Source organism: Cupressus sempervirens, chromosome 4 (assembly GCF_028749045.1).
Source record: "Cupressus sempervirens isolate cs-2001-9-10 chromosome 4, ASM2874904v1, whole genome shotgun sequence".
Classification (NCBI taxonomy): domain Eukaryota; kingdom Viridiplantae; phylum Streptophyta; class Pinopsida; order Cupressales; family Cupressaceae; genus Cupressus; species Cupressus sempervirens.
The window spans coordinates 553,142,791-553,154,705 of NC_143121.1; the positions used below are offsets into that span (position 1 = coordinate 553,142,791).

Below are 11,915 nucleotides of genomic sequence, written 5' to 3' on the forward strand. Positions count from 1 at the left end.
GGACGTCTCTCTTCTTCATATATTCCTGGAGTGTGTATTTCTCCATATAGGGGTTTATCCTTCTTATCCAAAGGGGTATATAGTTCTCTATTTTCTCTCTCTATTTGGGTAGATCCTTTCTCTTCTAGTGGTGGTTTCTTTATAGAGGGATTTTTTTCTTTAATCTAATGAGTTTTTATGCTTCCTAGTTCTTTGAGTGACATATCACACATTTTTTAGGACCCATTTATAATTTTTTGTATATCCACCTAAGCTACGATTGTGAGGAGTGTTTGTCATCATCTTATTTTTGCATTTATAATTATACTTTATTACATGATACATACTTTTGATAAGATAATATCGTTCAAGTATCTATTTAAGTAAGTTATACTTGCATCATATGATTAAAAAGGGAGCTAAATCTTTGCAATTATTATTCTGAATGCCTCAATCATTACATTAATCTTAAGGAATCATGCCTTCATCAACAACATATTTTTGTCCCAAAGCCAATGTCTATTACCTAAGACAAGATGCATCAATGATATATTGACATGGTAATGCAAAGAAGCCCTAGGCACTTGAATATATTTTCATTACTGTTTTTACATCGACCTTTTCTTTTCTAATCTTTATATAAAGATCTATTAATCTCAACCATAATACATTAAATCTATATATTAAATTAATTCTTTCCAAACATAAACAAAATCAAACACTTTTCAAAACATGGAATTATGAACAGATTGTATATTTAGTATACCAAGGCCTCGTTTATTACTCACAGCTCTCCCTCAATCAATTCCCATTTTGAATGAATGAATTTAGTCCTTTCATTTTCTATGTTCTCACACACTACTCTGATGCCACCACTATGATCCAATTTGCTAGCAATAACGAACACCAACACCATCAACCCCAGCAACAAAGGACCCAAACTGATAAAATATTTCTCCCCTATTTTTTACTGGCATAGCCTTCATTCCTAAGAACATGAATCTAAATTAAACTGAAACACATTTATTTCACAATTTAATAGACAATATTGATATTCATTAATGTAAGCAAGAAGCTAACAAAAATCAATCAGCTCACAGTTTAACTCAATGGACAAGTTTGAAATTCAATTGGGCGTCTGTTATAAAACATCATGTAACATGCTATACCAGGGAAACTTACTCAAACACTAATTGTATGAAGTGTCTGAGCAAATATCTCTGTGTAAGATGACAAGGGAACTTCCTTTTCTTCGTTAGTGGTTAGCCATCCTACCAAATTTACTACCATGTTTAGAAACTCACGGCAATTGGGCTTTATCACATGTCCTCAGCCAAATCAAAACCAACTGATTAATTATCTTCTTAATACAAAGCAATCGCCATTGCCCAATAGCTTCATGTGTGTATATATAGAGATAGAGATAGAAGAAGCAGGAATTACATTGAAAGAAAAAGATGGGGCATTCAGCAGGGTTGTTATTAGGAATAATAATTTGTGTCTTCATCGTGCGGGGTGGTGTACTGAGTTGTGGCGATAATGGGGATGAGGAAGTAGTTGGCCGTGGTTATCGTCTTATCTCCATTGAGAAGAGGTCTGATGGTAGCTTGATGGGATGCTTGGAGGTCATCCAGAGCACACATACTTATGGCCCTGATATCTCACTTCTCCAACTCTACGTCAAGGATGCTCTCTCTTCTATTCATAGTTCATCATATTTTAACTAGCTCACTAGCTGTTGGGTGTGTTGATATAAATTGCTATGAACTTTCAAGATCTGGGTTGTCTGCTGGCTTTGGGTATGGTTTATATTTCTCATTTTACAGATTTAGATTTGAGTTGGCTACTGATTTTAGTTAACATATTTTACATTGAAGATATATGTTTTATTAAAAGATTTTGAATCTTAAGTTTGTTTAATATAAATTTTTTATGAGATTTGTATATTTTTATGTTGTATCTTTTATTTTTAAGATTCTAGTTTTTAGTTTGAAGATTTAAGTATTGTCAATTATATTTTCTTTTTCTTTCTTTTATTGGAAAAATAATTTTATTCATAGAAATGAACTTACTTAGAAATATATGATATTAGATACAATGCTGTCCAACTTAACAGCATTCATCCATTGTATTATCAATACTACTGTTAAGTTGGATAGTCATATCTTTTTCATTTTTAATGCTTTATATTCATAGTTTAACATACTTTAACTTTTGAGTGTGTTGATATAAATTGTTATAAATTTTGTATCTTTTACTTTCAAGATTTTGGTTGTCTATTAACTTTTGGTATGGTTTTCATTTTTCCCTTTAAAGATTTAGATTTGGATTGTTTGTTAAGTTTTGGTATAGATTTATTTATTAAGAAATTTGTATGTTATTTTCAATTGGATCATTAGTTAGTTTTTAAAATATGTTGTATTTTTTAATTTAAGATTTGAATTTAGATTGTTTGGGAATATTAATATGGTATGTTTATTTTGAAGATTTAGGTTATTGGATACTTTAAGCTTTGATAAATTTGTTATGGTTTTTTTTTTCTTTTTTTCTTCGATTTGGGTCATTAGTCCAAATTTTGTATAGTTTATATGTTTTTGAAGATTTGGGTTGTTTGTTTATATTTAAGGAAGATGTGATCTTTTGCTATTTTGTGGTTGTTTATTATGACTGATTGTTGCATTTGCATTTTTGTATGGACGTAAGATTTTTTTGTTTTGTAGTAATTCATTATGTTGTTGGATCATTTATGACAAATGTTTTAGATTTTATTTTCTACTTTCAAAAAATGTAATGTAATTATTATTATTATATTTTCTACTAATTCTAATTCTAAATTTTGCTTCAATAATGTCAAAATACTATATATTTTTTAATACCAAATCAAGTGACCCATCTTTAATTTAAGAAATAGAAAATTAATATTTTTTCCCCTAAAAATATTAAGCTCATTTCAATTTATTTAAATTTGTTTATCAATATAATGATGCACGACTTCTTATTGTATGCATTGTGTATGACTTCTTATTCTTAGGGTGAATTGGAACTTAAGCTACTCACTTTCACAAATGAGTGATATTAGTTTGAAAATTTTAAATGATTTGGGCTGGAATTCACGTTTCAACTTTATATTGTTGCAATTTAATTTTTAAAAATTAACTTTTCATGTTTAAAATATGCAATGTTCTATTATTTAAGAATTTATTAAAGATAGTTATTAGCTAGGTATATATAATCGATAATTAATGTTAAATAACGATCAAGTGATATATTTATATGATGTTATATCTTCATTTTCTTGTGAAGTGAGGTTACATTTTTGGACTTAATTTTTGATGCATTTTGGGTTCTTTTGAATTAAATATACTAATTCTATGAGTTTTGATTTGTTTATAGTTTTTAGAAATTATATGAAGAAGTTATTTGTTTATTTTAAATGTACACATTTTATAATTCTTATTTATAAGAAATTTAATATACTCAATTTATAATTCTTATTTATAAGAAATTTAATATACTCAATTTTAACAATTGCATTTGAAAATTTTAAGTATGTATGGTGTGTTCAAATATGTGTAAATTAATGCTCTCATAGATTTAGATATTGGTATTTAGTTTTGGCTAACGATATTTTTAAAAATATGTTTTGGAGTTTTTTTTTCAAATTTGAATTTGAATTATTGTTATAAATTAAAGTTTTATAACTCAAGTTTTGATCTTGTTTAAGATATTTAAGGTTGACCTAATACAAAATATATTTAACATATTTGGTCCCTTGTCATCTTAGAAATACTAATTAAGATCAAATACTAACATGCTCATATTTCACGACAACATGCAACATTGTATTCTTGGGACTTTGATAAATAATACATAACAAAATGATCCCACAACATAGTTCCATAAAACAAAAAAATAATTTAAATTCATCTTTGTATCTATTTAAATTTTAAAATCTTTGACATTAGTAAGGATTTGTGTTTCTTGTTTACACCCCCTTGGATGTGTTTAATATTTTCTTGTTAGCTCATAATTTTTTTTACACTGCAGACATGAAACGAAGGATCGAGTGAGAGTCCATATGACTGATGCAAAGAAAAAGAGATGGGAAGTGCCTTATAATATTCTTCATAGGGAACACGTACCTAATTTTCAGGGAAGACAAGAAGCCAAAATATCTAAACTGTTATCTAACTACTTTGAGTTCTTAGGTGACAAGTTGATCTTCTCCTACATTGTGAATCCGTTTGGGTTTGCAATAAGTCGCAAATCTAATGGGGATGTCCTTTTCAACTCCTCTTATGGAAACGTGGTGTTCAAAGATCAATATCTAGAGATGACCACCAACCTTCCCATATCAGCTTCACTATATGGACTTGGGGAGAATACACAGTCCAATGGAATTAAGACTCTTCCCAACCAATCTTACACTCTATATACAACTGATATGAGCCCTACAATTCTATACACAGATTTGTATGGGTCACATCCTTTTTACATGGATTTAAGGAAGGGAGGTGTTTCTCATGGAGTTCTATTACTGAATAGCAATGGTTCTATACTGGTAGTATGTTGACATACAAGATAATTGGTGGTATGTTGGATTTCTACTTCTTTGCAGGGACTTCTTCATTGGATGTAGTTCAACAATACACTACTCTCATAGGATATCCAGCTGCTATGCCTTATTGGGCTTTTGGTATGTCTTTATGAGCCCCACTCTACTCATTTTATTTTTTCATGTAGATCCAATATCAAAATTAACATACTGTATTAAATTTTTTTTTATGAGAGTTGACATTGAGATGTTCAATTAATTTTCATATAATTCTTGAAGTTTACAAACCATTATTTCTAAGTAGAATATAAGGTCAAATATAACATGTCTTGTTTCAACATTGCATTTTAACAATATAAGGTGAGAAAGTTTTACATTTATAATTTTTTCCCCCTATGTTAAATTTTTATAGTGATATATTACATTTGACCCCTCCTTTTATCATCTTCTCGAGTTCCATATAATTTAGTTTGAAATGTAAGATCACTTATGTCTATGTTAGAGTAAATTTAAATAATTATTACTAATTAACTAAATGGAGAAAAGCTAGAGTTAGGTTAAAATATTTATAAATTTAGATTAGATTAATTACCATATCTTATATATTAGATTAGTTACCATTCACTTTAATATAAGTTTCGATTTCTTTACTAATTTAATCAATGTTAAACTATTGTTGGTTTGATGTACTATACCATGTCTATTTGTTATATGATAAAGAAATAAAAAGTCAATATTTTAATATATTTATTTTTGTAAAATTAGAAATTGTAGTTGACTTAAATTTTGATAAATTTTTGTATTGAGAATTTTGCATGAGAATAAAGATAAGCTATTGTAACTTTTAAATATTTGATAAAATTTTACATTAAATTTGAGTAATGAATACAATTCAATGCAAGTTGAAATGAATAATATTAAGTGTGTACATACTATTAATATGATAATAATAATAATCTATCTATTAAATTATTATTTTCATTCTTTCTTTATAACAATAATTTTTTAGTGAGTTTTGAAATTATTTAAAAAAGATTAAAATGATGGGTTTTAATGTCGTTTAATTTATAATTGTTGTGTACAAGTTTTCATCAATGTAAATTCGGGTATAAGAATGTCGAAGACATAGAATATGTTGTAGATAATTATACCAAATCACAAATACCTTTGGATGTAATGTGGACTGATGACAACTACATGGATGGAGCAAAGGACTTCACATTAGATCCTATCAATTTTCTTGAAAAAAGGTTACATGCTTTTGCTGATCGTATTCATGCCAATGGTCAAAAATATGTCGTCATCATTGACCCAAGTATTTTATTTGCTTGTCCAAATATATAATTTATCAAAATGATATCAATACCTAACAAGAATATAATTAATTTATTGTTACCTATATTATTTGTATATATTGTTGAAATACATGCATTTTCTAATCACATGACATTTCTTCTTTACTTTAAAAATTTAATATTTTAAATAAACAAAACTAAATAATATATTAATATTTCTAAATAAAAATGACTTATCCCCTTACATAACTCATTTTCCTTCCAAGTATGCATTAAAATATAACATATAATTTTCGAATTTATAGACTTATTACATGAACAAATTTAACTTAAAAAAATATATTCCCACCACCTTCATATTTCCAAGCCTTTCAAATTTTATTAGAAACATGTAAATTCTTTTATTCCTTCTTTAAGAAATTTCAACTCTCTAAACAAGAGCAAAGATCCTTAACCAACACAATGAGAGATTTTGTCAAGCCTTAAAATTTATTATTATTCATTTAATCAACCATTGATCTTCTAAAGTTTTCACACATTTCCACTTCTACAAATTTAATTCTAAACCTTTTTCCTAAAGATCCTTAACCAACACAATGAGAGATTTTGTCAAGCCTTAAAATTTATTATTATTCATTTAATCAACCATTGATCTTCTAAAGTTTTCACACGTTGCCACCTCTACAAATTTAATCCTAAACCTTATTCCTAAATCAAGGGAAAGTTTATATAATTTAAGTAATATAAATGAATATTAGAGAGCATCTATGTTTGGCTTTTATCTTTATCTCCCAACATTTAAGGATAGCGAGGAGTTCTTACATTTTTTTGTATTCATGAAAAATAGGTTAAGTAGATTAGCCTAATGAATTGAAGTGGAATGTTTGATATTAAAAAAGATAGTGCCTTAAGTGGGGATAAGATAGACACATACGATATATTTAACTAATTATACAGTTTTATATTAAAAGTATTCAATAGATTATTTAAAATAAAATAAAATGATAAAAACAATAAGATAATGGGTGGTTTCTTCTAAACTAACTTTCAAATTCTATTGATGTATAGGGTTCTAATGATTGACATGATCCTCCTCCCTCAATTGTTACGACTCTTGCAGCCTTGATACCATGTGACTTTGACACAATGGTCCTACACCCCAACTTTTTTTTTTAATGAATATGTAACTTTATATTTAAATTAATAGAAAGAGACTATATATATATATATTATTATTTTTCTAAAATGTTGTATTGTAAGTTCATGAATAATATTCAATTTTATTTAGTGCCTTTTTCTTTCACTTGATATATAATTGTTATATATTTTATATTGTAGGAATCAATGTGAGTTCAACATATGCCACTTTTCAATGAGGGATGGCCTCAGACGTCTTCATAATGCATGATGGTGAACCCTTTGTTGGCCAAGTATGGCTAGAGGCTCTTTACTTTCCCGACTTTTTGAACCCTAAAACAACTTCATTTTGGGTGGATGAGATATCACGGTTCTACATGATGGTCCCTGTGGATGGCCTCTGGATTGATATGAATGAAATAACTAACTTTTGTACTGGAAAATCCACAATTCCAAATAATCAAACATGTCCAATTCCAAGTAGTTGTTCTCTTTGTTGTAGTGAGATCAACAATACACAATGGGATGATCCCCATTATAAGATCAACGCCTTTGGAAAACATGCTTCACTTGGCTCCAAGTCTATCGCCACAAGTGGCATCCACTATAATGACATTCTTGAATATAATGCACATAATCTCTACAGATTATCAGAGGTAATTGCTACGCATGTTGCTCTTCAAAAAATCTTAAAAAAGTGTCCCTTCATTTTGTCAAGGTCTACATTTGTTGGGTTTGGATCTTATACAACACATTGGACTGGTGATAACCACGCTTCTTGGGAGGACCTTGGATACTCCATTTCAACTATATTGAGATTTGGGATGTTTGGGATTCCAATGGTTGGAGCAGATATATGTGGATTTTATGGGGGTACTAATGAAGAGTTGTGTGCACGATGGATTCAATTAGGAGCATTTTATCCCTTTAGTAGGAACCATGCTAATTCTGATAACCCACGACAAGAGCTTTATTTATGGGACTCAGTGGCTAAGTCATCTCGCAAAGCATTGGTGCTGCATTACAAATTATTGCCTTACTTTTATACATTGAACTATGAGGCACATTCGACAGGGGCCCAAATTGCACGATCACTATTTTTATCTTTCCCAGAGGATGATGAGACCTATAGTATAAGCATCCAATTTCTCATTGGTCCAAGTGTCCTAGTTTCCCCTATTTTGCAAAAAGCGATGACTAGAGTGACTGCTTATTTTCCTAAAGGGAGTTGGTATGATTTGAATGACATGAAACAAGCCTTCATTTCTATGGTTGAGTATGTGAATTTAGTTGCCCCCATGGATACTATTAATGTTCATGTTTGTGATCCAGGATTATTCTTCCCATGCAACAAGGTGGATTAACCACTGTAGAGGCTAGGAGAACTCCATTTACTTCGATGGTAGCATTTCTAAAAGGTTCAAATTATACCAGGGCAAAGGAAAAAGGTCAACTCTTTTTAGATAATGGTGAAGATGTGGAGATGAAGTTACAAGACGGAATTTCCACTCATGTTGACTTTCTTGGTGAGTCAGATGGGAAAAAAGTGACAATCATATCTAAGGTACAAATGGGGAAGTATGCTATAGAACAAGGTTGGGTGGTGAAATATGTGGTGGTCTTAGGACCTTCCTCTTTTCCTTTATTTTTTCATGTGCACTTGCCTATAGGAGAAAGCTTCAATATGACATGGGATGTAAATAGTTCTTAGCCACCTATGATATGTAAATAAAAGCTTCAATTTCTATTAGTAACATGCTAAATATGTCCTTATGATTGTATAAAAGGGTTATTCTAGTATCACATACCACATATTGACATAATTTAATTCTTTTAAGAATTATATAGAGATATTTATAGAACACTAAATATTAACTCCTTAATTAAAAATAAAGAAAGCACAAAAGATGCATATTGGCACACTATACAAATTGAATTTAGTAATAACAATAGAATTCAATATTATACGTTCTATAATTCAAATTTGAAACATAACTTATCAATTTTTTTTGTTTTTGAAGAAGTAATAAGTCATGAAATTAAGGTTAATATTTAATTATTTAAATTTTTATTTTGAAAGTCAATTTATGTCCATAGTTTTTTAATATAAATAAATTATAAATTATAAACTGGTTTAATATTTATTTCAAGCATAGGTATTGTAAATATTTTATGTTCATTTCTTTGATTTTAATTGGATATTTAAGATGAAGATCTAAATTTTGCTTATGTAATTGATTACTATATGAGTCTTTGTGTTCAAGAAATGACATATCATAGCTTTCTTGCATTTTATTTTCTTTCAAAAATCTTGATCTTTTATAATATTATAATATTAATGAATTTAAAAGTATGTACTTTAAAAAGTATGTTATTGTACAACTTTGTTTGGTGCAAACGTTGGTAGGAAAGAACAAGGTTAAGAAAACTTTGAGTGTTTCTCAAGATTTATTTATTTTAGATCAAAGTACAAATCCCACTTTAACTACGAGTCCTTGGCTAGAGAACTGTAGGCTCTTTGTTACAACACAAAATTAAATTTTATAATTTACAATTATACTTTTTGCCTTTTTCATATATAGAATTAGTTTCTTCTATCATTACATCATGGGAAATGCCTATTAACCTGACATTTTGTGTATATTAACATCTTACATTCCAGTCTCCTTTTATTAAATTACATTCAACCATTTTCTATCTTAGAAAGTTTGAATAAGTGGTTCTTGTCCTCAACCTTATCAAGAAAATACCTATAATGAAACACACACCTAAGAAAGTATGAGGAATTCTCATTTTTTCTTATTTTATCTATACCCAAATAACCATCATCAAGTCTATTCCTTGAACTCATATATACAACATGAAAAAAGTTTTACTACTACTGAGTGCTAGTATAAGTGATAATAAAAATTCACCCTAAACCTCGATACAACCCTACCAACCTATATGACATTACCACAAAACACATCAAGTTCCCCATTTAGACATAAGTAAAATTTAAACAATGAAAGTCCATTATTGTAATAATAGAGCCCCCTATATTAATTAAGAAAAACAAGGAAACAAGTAATGTGAACATTACACACACACACACACACACACACACACACACACACACACACACACACACACACACACACACACACACACACATGTGCACACACACACACACACACACACACACACACACACACACACACACACACACACACACATGCACATGCACACACACACACACACACACATACACATACACATACACATACACATACACATACACATACACATACACATACACATACACATACAACATGGTCGGCTAACTTTGTTTTCGATCCAAAATCTAGTATACAAGGGATCTTGAGAACTTTATTTTCATAACAAACATATATGGGATAATAAGAAATCATATTATACACACTAAAGAGGATTTGTAAAGGCATATATCAAGCATTCTTCAAGAATCCATCAAGATCTAATATCTCCTTGCATCAAGCTTCTTCCATCAAGGTGGTAGAGGAATTTGTGTTCTAAGGAGGAGATCTTCCATTCCTTCATTCATATTCTTCAATTCTTCATCAAGCCAAATTATAGGCATTCTAATTTATGATTTTTTGATCACATAGTTTACTTTTGGTTTTTATGTTGAGTCAAGGCTATTACATAAACACTATTACATAAACATACTTTATTGTATACTAAACTTGATTGCATCTACATTGGTAATTATATTCCTCATTATTAGATTCAATTTACTAATTGCTAGAATTTCCTTTATCAGTTACATTTTAATTTCAAGGTCGATTCATCAATCTAGGGCTTGACCAATAAAATCCTTGCCCTCGTAAACATAATTTCATTTTTCTGGTGTATAGGAATGTGTTCTCAAAATTGCAAATTCAAAATTGGAATCCTATTATTTGAAGCTTTCAAAAAATTTGAGGCTGACTGCTCTCCTACATCCCAAGAATACTTTTAATTGGTCTAACATATATCAATATAGGTTGACCAAGTCAACCTATACCTAAAGATTTTTAGTTTTTGAGGTTTCTATGTTATCTATTTTGATTTTAGATTTGGTCTTAGTTTTTGTCTTATAGTTTCTATTCTTCTATTTTCTAAGCAAAAAGGTGTCTTTCCCTACACATATTCCAGATTAGTCACTTTCTCTTTCTTTTCCTCATGTCTCATATCCGATTTCTTTCTTTAATAGGGCCATACATGTGTTTCCTACATTTAAATCAATTAACCCTAGGAAAATTAATCAATCTAGCTTTTAAGTAATTAATCCAATCAAATCAATCTAGTAACATTAATTTTGATGATCATTGCATGAAAGAGGAATTACTTGCATAATTCCTTGATATAATTTGGGTTTGTGCTAATCTAACATAGGTGATATTAAGAGTTATGTTTGGAAGCTCTTCTTTCTCTTGTATTGAATGGCTTAGGGTGAAGATGTTCAACTAATGAACTCACCTCTTCTAGTTTACATTAAAAAATTCATTACTTCAATTTCCCCTTAAATTTTTTGGTGAACTTGATGTGTGACTCTTCCTTCTATACATTGGGTATTCATATCCTTTTGGTGAATCTATCTTGTGCACTTGTCTCTTTAATGAGTTAGGTTTCTTGCTCTTTTTTGTCCATCTAGATTTACTTTTCTCTTGTTTGTGTTAGTAATATTTAGATATTCTTTGGTTAGATCTCCTTGGACTATTCTTTGTGTGATGTCCCTTTGCACCTCTACAATATCCATTTTACTTTTGACATGGTGCTCTCTAAAATGACATGGTTAGGATTTATTGTGTTCTTATCTTTTCTTCTTATTTCTCTGTATCATGATCACAATATCTACAGGTTAGGCCATAGTAATGGTTCCCACTTTTTGTCATGAAGAAATTAGATGAAATGTGGGAAATCCAAAATTTAGAGGCTTTATTTGAAGC

The 11,915-nt window shown here is 29.4% G+C and overlaps 1 pseudogene; it reads left to right on the forward strand.

Moving 5' to 3' along the window:
• The first annotated feature begins 1,436 nt into the window (after positions 1 to 1,436).
• LOC149562380 (alpha-xylosidase 1-like) lies at positions 1,437 to 8,677 on the forward strand (annotated as a pseudogene).
• Positions 8,678 to 11,915: the final 3,238 nt, after the last annotated feature.